The 23189-nt window shown below is 53.2% G+C and overlaps 1 long non-coding RNA gene across 1 annotated transcript; it reads left to right on the top strand.

Moving 5' to 3' along the window:
• The first annotated feature begins 180 nt into the window (after positions 1-180).
• Positions 181-21573, top strand: LOC144952452 (uncharacterized). The gene is made up of 3 exons (XR_013640625.1): positions 181-211; positions 11650-11680; positions 21536-21573. It is a non-coding gene; the product is annotated as an uncharacterized LOC144952452 (long non-coding RNA).
• The last annotated feature ends 1616 nt before the right edge of the window (positions 21574-23189 follow it).

Below are 23189 nucleotides of genomic sequence, written 5' to 3'. Positions count from 1 at the left end.
AGGGAACTCTCCCATTGGGTGGTCGTCTTACAAAAGGGGAGTGCTCCGTACCATTGGGCGGCCATCTTACCCGGGGGTTTGTCCGCCATTGGGCGACCATCTTACTCAGGGGAAGAGGAGCTCTCCCATTGGTTGGACTGGAACTGCGGTGACGTCACTCGGCGGCGACCTCATCGGGGCGCGGCGATCATTGGTCAAAGCGCGGCCCTAGGTAAGATGGAGGCGCTGGCTCACTTGAACATGACGTCATCTTACTGGCGAGTGACGTCATGACGCATGAACCTTGCCCTACTCACTGTTCACCATGAACCTTGCCCTACTCACAGTGTTCTCCATGAACCTTGCTCTACTCACAGTGTTCTCCATGAACCTTGCTCTACTCACAGTGTTCACCATGAACCTTGCCCTACTCACAGTGTTCACCATGAACCTTGCTCTACTCACAGTGTTCACCATGAACCTTGCCCTACTCACTGTGTTCACCATGAACCTTGCTCTACTCACAGTGTTCACCATGAACCTTGCTCTACTCACTGTGTTCACTATGAACCTTGCTCTACTCACAGTGTTCACCATGAACCTTGCTCTACTCACAGTGTTCACCATGAACCTTGCCCTACTCACTGTGTTCACCATGAACCTTGCCCTACTCACAGTGTTCTCCATGAACCTTGCTCTACTCACTGTGTTCACTATGAACCTTGCCCTACTCACTGTGTTCACCATGAACCTTGCCCTACTCACAGTGTTCACCATGAACCTTGCTCTACTCACTGTGTTCACTATGAACCTTGCCCTACTCACTGTGTTCACCATGAACCTTGCTCTACTCACAGTGTTCACCATGAACCTTGCTCTACTCACTGTGTTCACTATGAACCTTGCCCTACTCACTGTGTTCACCATGAACCTTGCCCTACTCACTGTGTTCACCATGAACCTTGCTCTACTCACAGTGTTCTCCATGAACCTTGCTCTACTCACTGTGTTCTCCATGAACCTTGCTCTACTCACAGTGTTCTCCATGAACCTTGCTCTACTCACTGTGTTCTCCATGAACCTTGCCCTACTCACTGTGTTCTCCATGAACCTTGCCCTACTCACAGTGTTCTCCATGAACCTTGCTCTACTCACTGTGTTCTCCATGAACCTTGCCCTACTCACTGTGTTCTCCATGAACCTTGCCCTACTCACTGTGTTCTCCATGAACCTTGCCCTACTCACAGTGTTCTCCATGAACCTTGCTCTACTCACAGTGTTCTCCATGAACCTTGCTCTACTCACAGTGTTCTCCATGAACCTTGCCCTACTCACAGTGTTCTCCATGAACCTTGCTCTACTCACTGTGTTCTCCATGAACCTTGCTCTACTCACAGTGTTCACCATGAACCTTGCTCTACTCACAGTGTTCACCATGAACCTTGCTCTACTCACTGTGTTCACTATGAACCTTGCCCTACTCACTGTGTTCACCATGAACCTTGCCCTACTCACAGTGTTCTCCATGAACCTTGCTCTACTCACAGTGTTCACCATGAACCTTGCTCTACTCACAGTGTTCACCATGAACCTTGCTCTACTCACTGTGTTCACTATGAACCTTGCTCTACTCACTGTGTTCTCCATGAACCTTGCCCTACTCACAGTGTTCTCCATGAACCTTGCCCTACTCACTGTGTTCACCATGAACCTTGCCCTACTCACAGTGTTCACCATGAACCTTGCTCTACTCACTGTGTTCTCAATGAACCTTGCCCTACTCACTGTGTTCTCCATGAACCTTGCCCTACTCACAGTGTTCTCCATGAACCTTGCTCTACTCACTGTGTTCTCCATGAACCTTGCTCTACTCACTGTGTTCTCCATGAACCTTGCCCTACTCACTGTGTTCTCCATGAACCTTGCCCTACTCACAGTGTTCACCATGAACCTTGCCCTACTCACAGTGTTCTCCATGAACCTTGCCCTACTCACTGTGTTCTCCATGAACCTTGCCCTACTCACAGTGTTCTCCATGAACCTTGCTCTACTCACAGTGTTCTCCATGAACCTTGCTCTACTCACTGTGTTCTCCATGAACCTTGCCCTACTCACAGTGTTCACCATGAACCTTGCCCTACTCACAGTGTTCTCCATGAACCTTGCCCTACTCACAGTGTTCTCCATGAACCTTGCTCTACTCACAGTGTTCTCCATGAACCTTGCTCTACTCACTGTGTTCTCCATGAACCTTGCCCTACTCACAGTGTTCACCATGAACCTTGCCCTACTCACAGTGTTCTCCATGAACCTTGCCCTACTCACAGTGTTCTCCATGAACCTTGCTCTACTCACAGTGTTCACTATGAACCTTGCCCTACTCACAGTGTTCTCCATGAACCTTGCCCTACTCACAGTGTTCTCCATGAACCTTGCTCTACTCACTGTGTTCTCCATGAACCTTGCCCTACTCACAGTGTTCACTATGAACCTTGCTCTACTCACTGTGTTCTCCATGAACCTTGCCCTACTCACTGTGTTCACCATGAACCTTGCCCTACTCACAGTGTTCTCCATGAACCTTGCTCTACTCACTGTGTTCTCCATGAACCTTGCCCTACTCACAGTGTTCTCCATGAACCTTGCTCTACTCACAGTGTTCTCCATGAACCTTGCCCTACTCACAGTGTTCTCCATGAACCTTGCCCTACTCACAGTGTTCACCATGAACCTTGCCCTACTCACAGTGTTCTCCATGAACCTTGCTCTACTCACAGTGTTCTCCATGAACCTTGCTCTACTCACAGTGTTCTCCATGAACCTTGCCCTACTCACTGTGTTCTCCATGAACCTTGCTCTACTCACTGTGTTCACCATGAACCTTGCCCTACTCACTGTGTTCACCATGAACCTTGCCCTACTCACAGTGTTCACCATGAACCTTGCTCTACTCACAGTGTTCTCCATGAACCTTGCTCTACTCACAGTGTTCTCCATGAACCTTGTCCTACTCACAGTGTTCTCCATGAACCTTGCCCTACTCACTGTGTTCTCCATGAACCTTGCCCTACTCACTGTGTTCTCCATGAACCTTGCTCTACTCACTGTGTTCTCCATGAACCTTGCCCTACTCACTGTGTTCTCCATGAACCTTGCTCTACTCACTGTGTTCACCATGAACCTTGCCCTACTCACTGTGTTCACCATGAACCTTGCCCTACTCACAGTGTTCACTATGAACCTTGCCCTACTCACAGTGTTCTCCATGAACCTTGCCCTACTCACAGTGTTCACCATGAACCTTGCCCTACTCACAGTGTTCTCCATGAACCTTGCTCTACTCACTGTGTTCTCCATGAACCTTGCCCTACTCACTGTGTTCTCCATGAACCTTGCCCTACTCACTGTTCACCATGAACCTTGCCCTACTCACAGTGTTCTCCATGAACCTTGCCCTACTCACTGTGTTCTCCATGAACCTTGCCCTACTCACTGTTCACTATGAACCTTGCTCTACTCACTGTGTTCACCATGAACCTTGCTCTACTCACAGTGTTCTCCATGAACCTTGCCCTACTCAATGTGTTCTCCATGAACCTTGCCCTACTCACTGTGTTCTCCATGAACCTTGCCCTACTCACTGTGTTCTCCATGAACCTTGCTCTACTCACTGTGTTCACTATGAACCTTGCCCTACTCACAGTGTTCTCCATGAACCTTGCCCTACTCACAGTGTTCACCATGAACCTTGCCCTACTCACAGTGTTCTCCATGAACCTTGCTCTACTCACAGTGTTCTCCATGAACCTTGCTCTACTCACAGTGTTCACCATGAACCTTGCCCTACTCACAGTGTTCTCCATGAACCTTGCCCTACTCACAGTGTTCACCATGAACCTTGCCCTACTCACAGTGTTCTCCATGAACCTTGCCCTACTCACAGTGTTCTCCATGAACCTTGCTCTACTCACAGTGTTCTCCATGAACCTTGCCCTACTCACAGTGTTCTCCATGAACCTTGCTCTACTCACTGTGTTCTCCATGAACCTTGCCCTACTCACAGTGTTCTCCATGAACCTTGCCCTACTCACAGTGTTCTCCATGAACCTTGCCCTACTCAATGTGTTCTCCATGAACCTTGCCCTACTCACAGTGTTCTCCATGAACCTTGCCCTACTCACTGTGTTCTCCATGAACCTTGCCCTACTCACTGTGTTCTCCATGAACCTTGCCCTACTCACTGTGTTCTCCATGAACCTTGCCCTACTCACAGTGTTCTCCATGAACCTTGCTCTACTCACAGTGTTCTCCATGAACCTTGCCCTACTCACTGTGTTCACCATGAACCTTGCCCTACTCACAGTGTTCTCCATGAACCTTGCCCTACTCACTGTGTTCTCCATCAACCTTGCTCTACTCACTGTGTTCACCATGAACCTTGCCCTACTCACAGTGTTCTCCATGAACCTTGCCCTACTCACTGTGTTCACCATGAACCTTGCCCTACTCACAGTGTTCTCCATGAACCTTGCTCTACTCACTGTGTTCTCCATGAACCTTGCCCTACTCACAGTGTTCTCCATGAACCTTGCTCTACTCACAGTGTTCTCCATGAACCTTGCCCTACTCACAGTGTTCTCCATGAACCTTGCCCTACTCACAGTGTTCACCATGAACCTTGCCCTACTCACAGTGTTCTCCATGAACCTTGCCCTACTCACAGTGTTCTCCATGAACCTTGCTCTACTCACAGTGTTCTCCATGAACCTTGCTCTACTCACAGTGTTCTCCATGAACCTTGCCCTACTCACTGTGTTCTCCATGAACCTTGCTCTACTCACTGTGTTCACCATGAACCTTGCCCTACTCACTGTGTTCACCATGAACCTTGCCCTACTCACAGTGTTCACCATGAACCTTGCTCTACTCACAGTGTTCTCCATGAACCTTGCTCTACTCACAGTGTTCTCCATGAACCTTGCCCTACTCACAGTGTTCTCCATGAACCTTGCCCTACTCACTGTGTTCTCCATCAACCTTGCTCTACTCACTGTGTTCACCATGAACCTTGCCCTACCGACTGTGTTCTCCATCAACCTTGCTCTACTCACAGTGTTCTCCATGAACCTTGCTCTACTCACAGTGTTCTCCATGAACCTTGCTCTACTCACAGTGTTCACCATGAACCTTGCCCTACTCACTGTGTTCACCATGAACCTTGCCCTACTCACTGTGTTCTCCATGAACCTTGCCCTACTCAATGTGTTCTCCATGAACCTTGCCCTACTCACAGTGTTCTCCATGAACCTTGCTCTACTCACAGTGTTCTCCATGAACCTTGCCCTACTCACTGTGTTCTCCATGAACCTTGCCCTACTCACTGTGTTCTCCATGAACCTTGCCCTACTCACTGTGTTCTCCATGAACCTTGCCCTACTCACAGTGTTCTCCATGAACCTTGCTCTACTCACAGTGTTCTCCATGAACCTTGCCCTACTCACTGTGTTCTCCATGAACCTTGCCCTACTCACTGTGTTCTCCATGAACCTTGCTCTACTAACAGTGTTCTCCATGAACCTTGCCCTACTCACTGTGTTCTCCATGAACCTTGCCCTACTCACTGTGTTCTCCATGAACCTTGCCCTACTCACTGTGTTCTCCATGAACCTTGCCCTACTCACTGTGTTCACCATGAACCTTGCCCTACTCACAGTGTTCTCCATGAACCTTGCCCTACTCACTGTGTTCTCCATCAACCTTGCTCTACTCACAGTGTTCTCCATGAACCTTGCCCTACTCACAGTGTTCTCCATGAACCTTGCCCTACTCACTGTGTTCTCCATCAACCTTGCTCTACTCACAGTGTTCTCCATGAACCTTGCTCTACTCACAGTGTTCTCCATGAACCTTGCCCTACTCACTGTGTTCACCATGAACCTTGCCCTACTCACTGTGTTCTCCATGACCCTTGCTCTACTCACTGTGTTCTCCATGAACCTTGCTCTACTCACTGTGTTCACCATGAACCTTGCCCTACTCACTGTGTTCTCCATGACCCTTGCTCTACTCACTGTGTTCTCCATGACCCTTGCTCTACTCACTGTGTTCTCCATGACCCTTGCTCTACTCACTGTGTTCTCCATGAACCTTGCCCTACTCACAGTGTTCTCCATGAACCTTGCTCTACTCACAGTGTTCTCCATGAACCTTGCCCTACTCACTGTGTTCTCCATGAACCTTGCCCTACTCACTGTGTTCTCCATGAACCTTGCCCTACTCACTGTGTTCTCCATGAACCTTGCCCTACTCACAGTGTTCTCCATGAACCTTGCTCTACTCACAGTGTTCTCCATGAACCTTGCCCTACTCACTGTGTTCTCCATGAACCTTGCCCTACTCACTGTGTTCTCCATGAACCTTGCTCTACTCACAGTGTTCTCCATGAACCTTGCCCTACTCACTGTGTTCTCCATGAACCTTGCCCTACTCACTGTGTTCTCCATGAACCTTGCCCTACTCACTGTGTTCTCCATGAACCTTGCCCTACTCACTGTGTTCACCATGAACCTTGCCCTACTCACAGTGTTCTCCATGAACCTTGCCCTACTCACTGTGTTCTCCATCAACCTTGCTCTACTCACAGTGTTCTCCATGAACCTTGCTCTACTCACAGTGTTCTCCATGAACCTTGCCCTACTCACAGTGTTCTCCATGAACCTTGCCCTACTCACTGTGTTCTCCATCAACCTTGCTCTACTCACAGTGTTCTCCATGAACCTTGCTCTACTCACAGTGTTCTCCATGAACCTTGCCCTACTCACTGTGTTCACCATGAACCTTGCCCTACTCACTGTGTTCTCCATGACCCTTGCTCTACTCACTGTGTTCTCCATGAACCTTGCTCTACTCACTGTGTTCACCATGAACCTTGCTCTACTCACTGTGTTCACCATGAACCTTGCCCTACTCACTGTGTTCTCCATGACCCTTGCTCTACTCACTGTGTTCTCCATGACCCTTGCTCTACTCACTGTGTTCTCCATGACCCTTGCTCTACTCACTGTGTTCACCATGAACCTTGCCCTACTCACTGTGTTCTCCATGACCCTTGCTCTACTCACTGTGTACTCCATGACCCTTGCTCTACTCACAGTGTTCTCCATGACCCTTGCCCTACTCACTGTGTTCACCATGAACCTTGCTCTACTCACTGTGTTCTCCATGAACCTTGCTCTATTCACTGTGTTCTCCATGAACCTTGCTCTACTCACTGTGTTCTCCATGAACCTTGCTCTACTCACTGTGTTCTCCATGAACCTTGCCCTACTCACTGTGTTCTCCATGACCCTTGCTCTACTCACTGTGTTCTCCATGACCCTTGCTCTACTCACTGTGTTCACCATGAACCTTGCCCTACTCACAGTGTTCTCCATGAACCTTGCTCTACTCACTGTGTTCTCCATGAACCTTGCTCTACTCACTGTGTTCTCCATGAACCTTGCTCTACTCACTGTGTTCTCCATGAACCTTGCCCTACTCACAGTGTTCACCATGAACCTTGCTCTACTCACTGTGTTCTCCATGAACCTTGCTCTACTCTCTGTGTTCACCATGAACCTTGCTCTACTCACTGTGTTCTCCATGAACCTTGCCCTACTCACTGTGTTCACCATGAACCTTGCTCTACTCACTGTGTTCTCCATGAACCTTGCTCTACTCTCTGTGTTCACCATGAACCTTGCTCTACTCACTGTGTTCTCCATGAACCTTGCTCTACTCACTGTGTTCACCATGAACCTTGCTCTACTCACTGTGTTCACCATGAACCTTGCTCTACTCACTGTGTTCACCATGAACCTTGCTCTACTCACTGTGTTCTCCATGACCCTTGCTCTACTCACTGTGTTCTCCATGACCCTTGCTCTACTCACTGTATTCACCATGAACCTTGCCCTACTCACTGTATTCTCCAGGACCCTTGCTCTACTCACTGTGTTCTCCATGACCCTTGCTCTACTCACAGTGTTCTCCATGACCCTTGCCCTACTCACTGTGTTCACCATGAACCTTGCCCTACTCACAGTGTTCTCCATGAACCTTGCTCTACTCACTGTGTTCTCCATGAACCTTGCTTTACTCACTGTGTTCTCCATGAACCTTGCTCTACTCACTGTGTTCTCCATGAACCTTGCCCTACTCACAGTGTTCTCCATGAACCTTGCTCTACTCACTGTGTTCTCCATGAACCTTGCCCTACTCACTGTGTTCTCCATGAACCTTGCTCTACTCACTGTGTTCTCCATGAACCTTGCTCTACTCACAGTGTTCACCATGAACCTTGCTCTACTCACTGTGTTCTCCATGAACCTTGCTCTACTCACAGTGTTCACCATGAACCTTGCCCTACTCACTGTGTTCTCCATGAACCTTGCTCTACTCACAGTGTTCTCCATGAACCTTGCCCTACTCACTGTGTTCTCCATGAACCTTGCTCTACTCACAGTGTTCTCCATGAACCTTGCCCTACCCACAGTGTTCTCCATGAACCTTGCCCTACTCACTGTGTTCACCATGAACCTTGCCCTACTCACAGTGTTCTCCATGAACCTTGCTCTACTCACTGTGTTCTCCATGAACCTTGCTCTACTCACTGTGTTCACCATGAACCTTGCCCTACTCACAGTGTTCTCCATGAACCTTGCCCTACCCACAGTGTTCTCCATGAACCTTGCCCTACTCACTGTGTTCACCATGAACCTTGCCCTACTCACAGTGTTCTCCATGAACCTTGCTCTACTCACTGTGTTCTCCATGAACCTTGCTCTACTCACTGTGTTCACCATGAACCTTGCCCTACTCACAGTGTTCTCCATGAACCTTGCCCTACTCACAGTGTTCTCCATGAACCTTGCTCTACTCACTGTGTTCTCCATGAACCTTGCTCTACTCACTGTGTTCACCATGAACCTTGCTCTACTCACTGTGTTCTCCATGAACCTTGCCCTACTCACAGTGTTCTCCATGAACCTTGCCCTACTCACAGTGTTCTCCATGAACCTTGCCCTACTCACTGTGTTCACCATGAACCTTGCCCTACTCACAGTGTTCTCCATGAACCTTGCTCTACTCACAGTGTTCTCCATGAACCTTGCCCTACTCACTGTGTTCACCATGAACCTTGCTCTACTCACTGTGTTCTCCATGAACCTTGCTCTACTCACTGTGTTCTCCATGAACCTTGCTCTACTCACTGTGTTCTCCATGAACCTTGCTCTACTCACAGTGTTCTCCATGAACCTTGCTCTACTCACTGTGTTCACCATGAACCTTGCCCTACTCACTGTGTTCTCCATGAACCTTGCTCTACTCACAGTGTTCACCATGAACCTTGCTCTACTCACTGTGTTCTCCATGAACCTTGCTCTACTCACAGTGTTCACCATGAACCTTGCCCTACTCACAGTGTTCACCATGAACCTTGCCCTACCCACAGTGTTCACCATGAACCTTGCCCTACCCACTGTGTTCACCATGAACCTTGCCCTACTCACAGTGTTCACCATGAACCTTGCTCTACTCACAGTGTTCACCATGAACCTTGCCCTACTCACAGTGTTCACCATGAACCTTGCTCTACTCACAGTGTTCACCATGAACCTTGCCCTACCCACAGTGTTCACCATGAACTTTGCCCTACTCACTGTGTTCACCATGAACCTTGCTCTACTCACAGTGTTCACCATGAACCTTGCCCTACCCACAGTGTTCACCATGAACCTTGCCCTACTCACTGTGTTCACCATGAACCTTGCCCTACCCACAGTGTTCACCATGAACCTTGCTCTACTCACAGTGTTCACCATGAACCTTGCCCTACCCACAGTGTTCACCATGAACCTTGCCCTACTCACTGTGTTCACCATGAACCTTGCCCTACCCACAGTGTTCACCATGAACCTTGCCCTACCCACTGTGTTCACCATGAACCTTGCCCTACCCACTGTGTTCACCATGAACCTTGCCCTACCCACTGTGTTCACCATGAACCTTGCCCTACCCTACAGCGCTCACCACACAACGAACACACCCTAGAGCCTAGACCCTACAGATCCTTCCCGAAGGATCTCGACCGAGCACCACGTGTCCCTCAAGCCCCCCTCGGGCCCCTCCCCCCTACCGCGTCCCGGTCACGTGCCCTCCCGGGTTCACCCACACGACCACGTCCTGACTTGGGGGACGTCCATAAATGACGTCACGCGATTTTGAACGATTTTTTACCCCCCCCCCCGAGCCACACGGCGTCACAAAGTCAGACCCCCCCTCAAATAAGCTCTGCCCCCCCCCCCAAATAAAACATGCTTCAAATCGCTTTAAACGATTGTCATTGTAGTGCGTATTTAATGTGGCGCTGCACTCTGATGTTGTAGGAGAACACATTTATTAAAAGTCTATTTAATTAAGTAGAACGTGTTGTCTACATTCATTTAAAGTTGCGCATTTTGATGCGACATTTCTCAAACCACCCCTCCCCCCTCGTCACACATCGTCACACATGTCTGACCCCCCCCCCCCCCTAGGTGCGTGACGTCATTCGATGAGTAAGGGTCTCTGTGGGTCTCTGGGAGTTTGTAGTAACGATTGGCTGCTAATGTAAATGTCCACGTGATGATGATGATGATGATACCAGCCACGCTGGTTGAGCTACAATCATTTGTGATGGAATTCATTCGTCACCACCACCATCATCATGACCTCAACACGATGACGATGATTACAAATGATGATTATACATTTGCACGCGATGATGATTGTAAGTGATGGAAAGTGATGATGATGATGATGATATCAGGAACTTTGCTGAGCAGATATCATTTGTGATTTAGTCAGCGTCGCCTCTGTAAAGAGCTGATTGTGTTTCAATCGTTAACAGCACTTGACCCCAAACTGTGTTCGAGGCTACCCGGGGGAGCTTTGTCTCTGTGTCTGTGTAAGAGTGGGGAGCGGTGGGTGTAGTGGTTGGCGCTACGAACCCGGCAGAGACCCGAGTTCGATTCCCGCTCACGGCCACCAACACCACCGGTGACGATTATGCGAACCGGTCCTGGGCCTCCCCTAGGTCGACTCAGCCTCAAACGAGTACCTGATGCGGTCAGTGTCGTAAACATCGCCACTGGGGAGACAAAGGCGGCCGGGCGTGGTGCTGGCCACTCCCTGTCAGAGGCTACACGGGGGACCTTTGTCTGTGTCTACCTTCATAGGTGCTGCTGCTACTCGCTACTCACAGCACTTGCCCCTACAGTCTGTCAGAGGCTACACGGGGGACCTTTGTCTGCACTGTAAAAACCGAGACTGGGGTTAATTAATGTTTAGTAAATATATAAGAGCAGCCTATACATACAAATAAAGACCATGTGCAGTTTGGAATCACATTGAGCTCAATTCAACACATTTCTATTATTTATTAATCGTATTTTACTCAGTTTTTTTCGAATAAAATCAGCCATCAATAACCGAGTAGAATTTAATTGTATTTTATCAGGAAAGTCAAAGATGCAAAAAATTGATTAATTTTACTAATCGGGAGGTTTTTGAATTTAATAACGTTACACTTCCGCCCAAACTCGAGCCATTTTTTCGCGCCACGTGCATGTCGGCCATCTTCTTCCACAGACACGTTTCAGGGACCGCCGTTCTCCCAAAGGTAAGACATGTTTTATTATTTTAGCGAACAATTTTTTTAACAAAGTTGTGGTAGCAGTTGAACATTGTTTTATGTTACTGCATGTTACCAGCATGCCAATTTAACTGGCGGTAACGTCTATCAGAATTAACTAGCACAACGTTAGGCCTTTCGAAGTCAGTCTGATTCGACTAAAAGCACGAGACTACGATTTTTGTTCCGCACACGAAAAAGTAACGTGCGTGATTAAAACGAGACTATATTCACTCGGATCACAGCGTCCTGTACCTGCCGTTACACCTCCAGTATATGATATCTTGGTGTTGATGTACGTGCAGTATGCTAACGTTAGCTAGCTTGCCACCAGTCAGTTAGCGTCACCTTTACGTTGTGGCTAGCTTGTTGTGTAGTTGCTAGCTAGCTAGCTGATGTGAGCGACAAGAAGTTGATGTGTTAAATTTGAGCATGAAAATTTGAATATTAAAAATAACAGGACCCTGCGGGGTGGGCTGGTAGGAACGAATAACCAAATAATATAAACATCATGTATTATGACACTTGTTTAGCCAGGAGAGCCCCACTGAGTCTAAAGGTTTTGTAGGGTCCTGCCAAGTGTTTGCAGTAGGGGTCGATGTTGCTACACCGAATCGGACGATACGAAGGGAGAGTGTGAGGCCTAGTTCTAGGCTTTAGGCCTAGCTGTAGGCGTTAGGCCGCTGTGAGTTAATTTTTAATTTAAATGTTTTAATTATTTATGTAAAAGCTTTAAATGTAAATGTTTCTATTTAAAAGCATCAGGGAATGTAACATTGTTAAACATTAACTCCCTTGCACACACGCGGGGGTACGATACGAAGGGAGAGTGATAGGCGTAGTTCGAGGCTTTAGGCCTAGCTGTAGGCTTTAGGGCGCTGTGAGTAAAATTTGAATTTAAAAGTTTTAATTTAAAGCTATCTCAGGGAATTATAAGGGAATGTTACACTTGTTTAGTCAGGAAAGCCTCATTAATTTAAAAGTTTTAATTAAAAGCTATCTCAGGGAATTATAAGGGAATGTTACACTTAAGGCGGTGTTGACGCAGTTGTGCGACCTTGTGACGCCGGCGACGACTTCGGGGAGGCCCGGCGGGGAACAGCGAGCCGGGGCCTTGCCGTCGCCATCAGCCCTCTCCACCACGCGGCACGAAGCCGCCATCTTGGGCGTGGCCGAGAAGGAACGGCGGGAAGCTGCCATCTTACGCCCTTCGCCGCGGGGAGCCGCCATCTTGAACACGTTGCGGAGTGACGCCATCTTGTCGCTGCCGCACGAGCCACCATCGACGGAGGACGGCGGAGCAAGAACCCGCAGCCGTCATTTAACAACGGTCAAAGAATTCTCCATCGGCGGCGATTGGAGCGCGTTCGCCTGCCGTTTTCAAGCGGCCGTACGCTCCGCCAAATGGACGGCCCTGGAAGTCCTACCAACACTTCTCGACGACGAGTCTGTCCGGTTCTTCCGCTCCATCAAGGCCGACAAGAAGAGGACGCTGCAGGGTGTCTTCGAGGAAATGGCGGATGCGTACGAGCCTCCGGACGATGCCCATCGTAGATTTGTTCAGCGGCAACGGGCGCCTGATGAATCGCCGGTGGCTTTCAGAGGCGCAGTTCTGGAACTGGCGATGGCAGCATACCCTGAGACGGAGCCGGATTTGTTGGAGCCCCTTGTGTTGGGCAAGATGCTGGAATTGTCTAGAGACCTGGGGATCCCCATGCCGGTGTGCAGCCATGATAAGTTGACGTCCCGTGCTGTGGCTAAGTGGACGCTCAATTGAATCTCCGACACTGGAAACAGGTGTCAGCTTGGACGGGGGGCCCCATCATCGAAGGCGGTGCTACAGGGTGGGATCCTAAGAAGGCGGTCTACGTTCCTGACGACAAGGGTCCGCAGGAGTTGACGGCCGCCTCCGCCCAGTGGCCTGCTCGGGGGGGAACGGGGCCGAGGTCCGGCCCGCCGGCGCGGGAGCGTCGGGACAGAGGGGGTGCAGCGCGCCGAAACGACATGGAGTGTTTCCGCTGCAGCCGTAAGGGCCACTTCGCCAGGGATTGTTGGGCTCGCATCCCGGGGCCGCCCCAGCAGGAGGCCTCGGCCACGGACGTGACGCGAAAGGACCATCCAGTACAGATAAGTCGGTGCGCATCAGACACCCGGCAAGGCCTGTCACCTCATGCATCACCATCGCCGCGCGGTCCGCGTGTCGTTAACAACGAGGTGCCTCCGATTGACCCGTGTCGCTCGCTGACGCAATGGCGCCGATTGGCACGGAGGGTAGTTGCGGCCGCTACGGGGTCGTCCACGGTACCGGGTTCTATTCAGGGGGTCGAGGTGCGTATTTTGGTGGACTCCGGTGCGTCGGCGACCATTATTTCGGATGTCATTTTCCATCTTTTGGGCATTCCGCCAGGGAGAGTGCGAGCGGTTTATGATTCATGCATAGCGGCAAACGGGAGAAGTATGGGCATTGTGGGCCAGGTGGACGCCAACATATTGATTGGGGGGGTGTCGGCTTCAGGGACCGTTTTGATCTCTAGGTCCCTCGTGGTGCCCTGTTTGTTGGGGACTGATTTCCTGGCAAAAATGCACTTTCAAATAAGGGTTGATCAAAATTGCATTGAATTACCAGGGGGGCGGAAAATTTCGTTCTTACCGTCGCCATGGGGCCGGCCTGCCCCTGTTTGCCAGGTGCAGGCGCTGTCCGAGGTATCTGTTGACATTCCACCTGGTTCGCAGATGCTTATCCCGTTGAGATATCGGAAACCAGTACCTGGCGTTGAGGGAGCGGCGGGGGTTTTGTTATCGCCGTCCACGGCTATAACGGGCGGCTCGGCGCTGGTTGGGGCACAAACAATTGTCCGGCCGGGCCAGCCCCCGTTCTTACAGGTGCTAAATGGGAGTGCGGAGAATGTCAGTGTCCCGGCCGAAACGGTTTTGGCTCACGCCACGACCGCGTTCACGACCCATGACAACCGGGCCCGCCGGGACATGGTAGGGGGGGTTTCGGGGCCTACGGGGCAGGATGATCGTTGGGTTTGCGGGGAGAATTCATCCCTGACCGGCGAACAACGGTCCGCGCGTCGCGCGCTGTTGCTAAGTTATTCCGACATGTTCAGCTCGGATGATTTTGACTTGGGACGCACCTCCTTGCTTTCCCACCACATTGATACGGGGGATGCCGCTCCGATTCGGTTGAACTCGCATCGGTTGAGCCCGACGGAGCGGGATCAGGTTCGCGGTGCAGTGGAGGACATGCTGGCCGCTGACATAATATCCCCGTCTAACAGTCCATGGGGCGCGCCGGTAGTCCTTGTGAAGAAGAAGGATGGGAAACTGCGATTTTGCGTCGATTTTCAAAAATTTAACAAGGTGTCCGTCGCAGACGCGTACCCCCTGCCACGTATGGACGCTTCCCTCGATGCCTTGTCCGGGGCGAAGTTTTTTTCAACACTGGATCTCTCCTCGGGATTCTGGCAGCTTCCCCTCGATGAGTCCTTGAGGGAAAAGACGTCTTTCCGTACGCCGCAGGGACTGTTTCAGTTTAATTGCCTTCCGATGGGCTTGAATGCGGCTCCAGCCACTTTTCAGCGGTTGATGGAGCTGGTGTTAACGGGTCTGCAGTGGGAGACATGTTTGATTTATTTAGACGATGTCATCGTCTTTAGCCGCACATTTGACAAACATTTGCGGAGATTGGAGACGGTTTTTGCTAGGATGCGCTCCGCCAATTTAAAATTCAAATCGAAAAAGTGTCACCTACTGCAACGATCCGTGCGCTATTTGGGACACATAGTCAGTGCGGACGGGGTGGCCACGGACCCGGAGAAGACGGCGTGCATCCGCAACTGGCCGACCCCGGCCTCGGTTGGGGACGTCCGTCGCTTCCTTGGGTTCGCCTCATTATCGCAGGTTCGTTCCGAACTTTGCTATGATCGCTAGGCCCTTGCACCTCCTTACGGGGAAGGGTCGGAGGTTCAGTTGGGGACCGCCGGAGGAAGCGGCGTTTGAGGGCCTACGCGATCGGTTGGCGACGGCGCCCACATTGGACTATCCGGATTTTGATCGGCCTTTTATTCTGGATACGGACGCCAGTGACACTGGGATCGGGGCCGTTCTGTCACAGTCCAAGGGCGGCGTAGAACGCGTGGTAGCCTGCGGTAGCCGTGTACTGTCCCCGGCAGAAACCCGCTACTGCGTTACTTGCCGCAAACTATTGGCTATTGTCTATTTTCTCCGCCAATATCGGCCGTATCTTTACGGCCGTTCGTTTATTGTGCGCACGGACCATGCGGCTCTGCAATATGCCCTGAGAGTTGACCAACCATCTGGCCAACTGGCACAATGGTTGGAGACCCTGCAGGAATTTTCCTTCGACATACAATATCGGAAGGGGTCGCGTCACGCGAATGCGGACGACCCTCCAGATTACCGCAGGGGTGCCCTTGCGCTTGCGCGTCGGGTACGAATAGGTGTACGCCGGTTCAGCTACCCCCTCGGCCTGTCGTGTCAGCTGTCGAGGTGCCTGGGGCTCCGGTGTGCCCAGGACCGGCCGATGGGGTTCTGAACCTGCCGCGCTCGGTATGGATTCGCGAACAATTGCTTGACGACTCGTTGGGGGCTTTACGGAGTCGGGCTGCGAAGGGAGCGGGGAGATTGCTGTCCGGTGGGACGCCGGGGGCCGCTCTCCGGGATGGGTTGCTCATGTGGAGGGAGGGGTTGCACGACCGCTGGCGTCTGGTGGTACTGTCGTCGTTACGGTACGAATTGATTCGGACTCTGCACGGCGACACTTTATTACATCCCGGGGTGCAGAAGACTTTGTTATCATTGCAGCGAGACTACTTCTGGCACGGCATGACGACAGATGTCGTCGGACACATTCGGGCGTGTCCCGAGTGTGCCCGGCGGAAGCCGCCTAAAAACCCTTATGTGCGGCCGGTGCAGTCTATACGGGTGTCTCGAATCAACGAGTTGGTGGCGCTGGATATTTTGGGACCTTTCCCGCCATCCGCTAGCGGTAATACATTTTTTCTCGTCGGGGTGGAATATCTTTCCCGTTGGCCGATGGCTTGGCCCTTACCTGACCAGTCGGTGGCGTCTATCACGGACGCCTTCCTGTTTGGATATGTACTGGACAAAGGAGCGCCGGAAAGGCTACTCACGGATCAGGGGCGAAATTTTTCTTCCAAATTGTTGGCGGAAGTGTGCGCTGCTCTGGGAACCAAGAAGGTTCGTACGTCTCCTTACCACCCGCAGACGGATGGCATGGTGGAACGGCTTAATCGGACGCTGTCGGCCATGCTATGTCACACGGTTGATGAGAAACAAGCTGATTGGGACTTGCAAATACCTGGGGTACTCTCCGCGTATCGGATGACGCCTCATGCGTCCACTGGGTATTCTCCATTTTTTCTCATGTACTGCCGTGAGAATGTGCCGCCGGTGGAAGTACAGCTGGGTACAGGGGCGAAAGGTCCTGTTAAACCTCTCCCCGAGTACATTCAAGACACTGTTCGACGCGTCGCCGAGGCACGGGAGGGGGCCCGATTGGCTACTGCCAAGACTCAGGCGCGAAACGAACGTTGTGACCGGCGCTCGACCGGTACATGCCCCTGGCGAGTGGGGGACATGGCATGGCTGCACTGCCCGCAGGTGCGGCCGGGGACCTCCCCTAAGCTTCACAAACCATGGCAGGGGCCGGTTAAGCTTATTGAAGTCCCTAACCCGCAATCCGCACAGGTTCGGATCGCGGCGCTGGTACGTCCATACGTCTAGGTTGAAGCCCTACGTGGCCCCGCGGACGGATGCGTCATCTCCTGATGTTGCCTTGCCGGTGTCTGTTGCGCCCGACGCACCTCTGCCCTTGCCTGTTGACTCTGCAAGCGCGCCTGTCGTGCCTTCCACAGACGAACCAGCCGTGACGCAGGCGGATGTGGCGAATCCTGCTCTGGGTGGGCCTACCACGGCGACGGGGCCACTTGACCCCGCTGCCCCTCCAAGCCCACCACAGACACGGTTGTGGGAGACCCCGGACACGGGTCTCTCTGGGGAACGGGACCTTGGCGTTGACGGGCCTCCAACAGCGGCGGGCGGTTCGAATCCCGTCGCTCTTAAAACCCCGTCGCGTTCTCGGTCTGTGGGGGGACCGCCGCCCGTTCGGGACGGGCCGGCGACCCGCACGCGTTCCAAATCCCTTTCCTTTCGTTGATTGTTCTTGTTGTTCTTGTTCTTCTTGTTATCGTCTTGTTATAATCTCCGTTGTCCAGTGATGCCAGATGGTTAAAATGTTGCTCGCATTATTTTATTATATTCATTGCAGCCGGGGACGGCTGGGTTTTCATCAAGGGGGGGGGTCGTGTAATGCGAGCAAGGATTGAGGGTGGTGGAGTCTGGGTCACGTGGGGAGAGGGAGGAGTTAGGGTCACGTGGGAGAGAGGACTGCCTATCGGAGCAACAGGGAGACTGCATATCGGGGGCAGCAGGGAGACTGCATATCGGAGCAGCAGGGAGACTGCATATCGGGGGCAGCAGGGAGACTGCCTATCGGAGCAGCAGGGAGACTGCATATCGGGGGCAGCAGGGAGACTGCCTATCGGAGCAGCAGGGAGACTGCATATCGGGGCAGCAGGGAGGCTGCATATCGGGGCAGCAGGGAGACTGCATATCGGAGCAGCAGGGAGGCTGCATATCGGGGCAGCAGGGAGACTGCATATCGGGGGCAGCAGGGAGACTGCATATCGGGGCAGCAGGGAGACTGCATATCGGGGGCAGCAGGGAGACTGCATATCGGGGGCAGCAGGGAGACTGCATATCGGAGCAGCAGGGAGACTGCATATCGGGGCAGCAGGGAGACTGCATATCGGGGGCAGCAGGGAGACTGCATATCGGGGGCAGCAGGGAGACTGCATATCGGAGCAGCAGGGAGACTGCCTATCGGAGCAGCAGGGAGACTGCATATCGGAGCAGCAGGGAGGCTGCATATCGGGGCAGCAGGGAGACTGCATATCGGGGCAGCAGGGAGGCTGCATATCGGAGCAGCAGGGAGGCTGCATATCGGGGCAGCAGGGAGACTGCATATCGGAGCAGCAGGGAGGCTGCATATCGGGGCAGCAGGGAGGCTGCATATCGGGGCAGCAGGGAGGCTGCATATCGGAGCAGCAGGGAGGCTGCATATCGGAGCAGCAGGGAGGCTGCATATCGGGGCAGCAGGGAGACTGCATTTCGGAGCAGCAGGGAGACTGCCTATCGGGGCAGCAGGGAGACTGCCTATCGGGGCAGCAGGGAGACTGCATATCGGAGCAGCAGGGAGGCTGCATATCGGAGCAGCAGGGAGGCTGCATATCGGAGCAGCAGGGAGACTGCCTATCGGGGCAGCAGGGAGGCTGCATATCGGAGCAGCAGGGAGGCTGCATATCGGAGCAGCAGGGAGGCTGCATATCGGGGCAGCAGGGAGACTGCATATCGGGGCAGCAGGGAGACTGTATATCGGGGCAGCAGGGAGACTGCATATCGGGGCAGCAGGGAGACTGCATATCGGGGCAGCAGGGAGACTGCATATCGGGGCAGCAGGGAGACTGCATATCGGAGTAGCAGGGAGACTGCCTATCGGGGCAGCAGGGAGACTGCATATCGGGGCAGCAGGGAGACTGCATATCGGGGCAGCAGGGAGACTGTATATCGGGGCAGCAGGGAGACTGCCTATCGGAGCAGCAGGGAGACTGCATATCGGGGCAGCAGGGAGGCTGCATATCGGAGCAGCAGGGAGACTGCCTATCGGGGCAGCAGGGAGACTGCATATCGGGGCAGCAGGGAGACTGCATATCGGGGCAGCAGGGAGACTGTATATCGGGGCAGCAGGGAGACTGTATATCGGAGCAGCAGGGAGACTGCATATCGGGGCAGCAGGGAGACTGCATATCGGGGCAGCAGGGAGACTGTATATCGGGGCAGCAGGGAGACTGTATATCGGGGCAGCAGGGAGACTGCATATCGGGGCAGCAGGGAGACTGCCTATCGGAGCAGCAGGGAGACTGCATATCGGGGCAGCAGGGAGACTGCATATCGGGGCAGCAGGGAGACTGCATATCGGAGCAGCAGGGAGACTGCATATCGGAGCAGCAGGGAGACTGCATATCGGGGCAGCAGGGAGACTGCATATCGGGGCAGCAGGGAGACTGCATATCGGGGCAGCAGGGAGACTGCCTATCGGAGCAGCAGGGAGACTGCATATCGGAGCAGCAGGGAGACTGCATATCGGAGCAACAGGGAGACTGCATATCGGGGCAGCAGGGAGACTGCCTATCGGAGCAACAGGGAGACTGCATATCGGGGCAGCAGGGAGACTGCCTATCGGAGCAACAGGGAGACTGCATATCGGGGCAGCAGGGAGACTGCATATCGGAGCAACAGGGAGACTGCATATCGGAGCAGCAGGGAGACTGCATATCGGAGCAACAGGGAGACTGCATATCGGGGCAGCAGGGAGACTGCATATTGGAGCAGCAGGGAGACTGCATATCGGAGCAGCAGAGAGACTGCATATCGGGGCAGCAGGGAGACTGCATATCGGAGCAACAGGGAGACTGCCTATCGGAGCAGCAGGGAGACTGCATATCGGAGCAGCAGGGAGGCTGCATATCGGGGCAGCAGGGAGGCTGCATATCGGGGCAGCAGGGAGGCTGCATATCGGAGCAGCAGGGAGACTGTATATCGGAGCAACAGGGAGACTGCATATCGGAGCAGCAGGGAGACTGCATATCGGAGCAACAGGGAGGCTGCATATGGGAGCAGCAGGGAGGCTGTGGAGAGATCGCCAGGAGGGACGCGGGCCTGAGCGAGGACGCCGTGGAAACGAGATTCTACGAACCCAATAAAGGACAACGGAGATCGACATCTGAGAGAGAGTCCTTTATTACACTATTACTAAATCCAACACATTTTAACTGTTGCTTTTATTACCATGTACTTATTATTTATTATTATTTTTGGTTAATTTATTCAATACTTTTTATTCAAAGTTGTCGTGCTTAAAATCTATTCAATATATCACGTGTCACTTTGTTGCCATAATTTTTTAAAGTAACAATGGGTCACATTTTTTACAGTGCGTGTAACCGTGACACGTCACGTGGCGTGTGCTGAGCCAGGTGAGAGGGGGGGGCTCTGCCTGCCCCCCTCTCTGTCTATCTGGAGAGTTAATCCGCCTGCACGCGATTGAGGTTTAATCTACTCAAGAGTGCTCAGAGCAGCGAGGGAGAGACGGAGAGAGACACACACACAGAGACACACAGAGAGAGACACACAGAGACACACACACACAGAGACACACACACAGAGAGACAGAGAGAGACACACACAGAGAGACACACACAGAGACACACAGAGACACACAGAGACAGAGAGACACACACAGACACACACAGAGACACAGAGAGAGAGAGACAGAGACAGAGAGACACAGAGAGACACAGAGAGACAGAGAGAGAGATCGGAGTCCCAGGCTGTGTCCGAGCCGGGGTGACTCTGCGCTCGCTCCACGTGGAGGAGGAGGAGGAGGGGGGGGAGATCGACGCGACTTGATCAAGAGGTGGACTGAGGAGAGGTGGTGTATCTTGAGGTGGTGGATCGAGAGGTGGACATCGGAGCCAGTTGACCTGCACTCGGAGTCGACCACCCCCCCTCAGTCCCTCCCCTCCCCCACCCCTCCCCCCTCCCCCACCCCTCCCCACCCCACCCCCCCTCCCCACCCCACCCCCCCACCCCTCCCCCACCCCCCACCCCTCCCCCACCCCTCCCCACCCCTCCCCCCCACCCCTCCCCCCTCCCCCCTCCCCCATGTCTCTCGAGGCGGGAGTGCCGCTCCTGGAGGTCGCTGCAGACTGGGACCCCGCGGCGGGTTCGTGGGGGGGCGCCCCGCCCCCTCCCTCCCCGCCCCCCCCCGCCCCCCCCCCTCTACGTGGACTACCGCCCCCCCCGCGCGCGACGCGGTGACGCTGCCCCCCGCCCTCGTCTACGCGCTGCTCGCGGCCCTCGTGGTGCTCGCAGTGACCTACGCCGTGGTGGGACACCTCGTCGTAGACCTCGCGCACGACTGCGTGGGTCAGTGACCACCACCACCACCACAACCACAACAACATCACAACCACAACCACCTCCACAACCACAACCAACATCACAACCACCATCACAACCACCACCTCCACAACCACAACCAACATCACAACCACCACCATCAGCACCACAACCACAACCAACACCACCACCACCTCCACAATCACCATCACAATCACCACCACCACCTCCACAATCACCACCTCCATTACCACCTCCATCACCACCACCTCCATCACCACCACCACCATCACCACCTCCATCACCACCACAACCACCATCACAACCACAACAACCACCACAACCACCACCTTCATCACCACCTCCACCACCTCCATCACCACCACCACCACCTCCACCACAACCACCACAATAACCACCTCCAGGCCATGTGCACGTTGAGGCCACGTGAAGTGTCGAACGCCCGCTGGTAGGAGGTCACGGGGCAGACCCAGCAGGTGCCACGGGTCAACTGACCGAGATGACCGAGATGACTGGCTGATGCACCACCTGTGCCCCCTACTGTGCCAACTTGCTGTGCTTTAGCCACCCGACGCTCCGCTCGTTGTTGTGAGCGTCGCTCCTCCGCCCTCCGTTGTTGTTGGAGGGCGACTGCCTCCAAATGCCCAGCAGCGTCCTTCACGAGCCTCCTCCACTGAGGCCGATCTTGACACCGCTGGTACCACTCATCGGCAAGTCCACTCAGCTCCACGTCCTCCTGTACCACATCACTCCATCTCTTCTCTAGCCCGTACCGCGCCCGTTTAGCCCCCTCGATCCGGCCGAACAAAAGCTGTTTGGGCATGCGGTGGCTGGGCATGCGGGCGACATGACCCAGCCAACGCAGCCTTGCCTGCCTGGAGGAGCTCACCGATGGGACCTCACACAATCCAGCCTGGTTAAACCCAGGATGGATCGTAGGCAGGCCAGCCTAAATGTTTCTAACCGGCGAAGATGTTCCATTAGGGGGGGTCCACGTTTCGCAAGTGTAGAGAAGGGAGAGAATTACTGTGGCCGAGAAGACCTGAAACTTCGTGCGGAGCGACAGACCAGGTAGCTTCCACACAGCGTTACGTAGCCGATGAAAAGATATTGCCGCTCGACTGATTCGGAGTGAGACCTCTGCTGCCAAACCGGAGCCGGTCATAAGCACACTGCCCAGGTATGGAAAACTCTCCACTCTCTCCACAACTGCCCCATCACCGATTGGGAGTTGTGGGGGCGGAGTGCCCGATGGTACAAAATACCCAGGCAGGTGCTTAGTTTTGGTGGGGCTGATGGTAAGGCCCCACCTCTTAGTGGCACGCTCCAGTCTCAGCAGCAGCGTCTCCAACTCCTCTTCTGAGTGAGCAGCAATCACAAGATCATCAGGAGATGTAACATGATCGAC

The sequence above is a fragment of the Lampetra fluviatilis genome, chromosome 67 (assembly GCF_964198595.1).
Source record: "Lampetra fluviatilis chromosome 67, kcLamFluv1.1, whole genome shotgun sequence".
In the NCBI taxonomy this organism is placed as follows: Eukaryota; Metazoa; Chordata; class Hyperoartia; order Petromyzontiformes; family Petromyzontidae; genus Lampetra; species Lampetra fluviatilis.
This window is presented reverse-complemented; position numbering and strand designations above follow the sequence as displayed.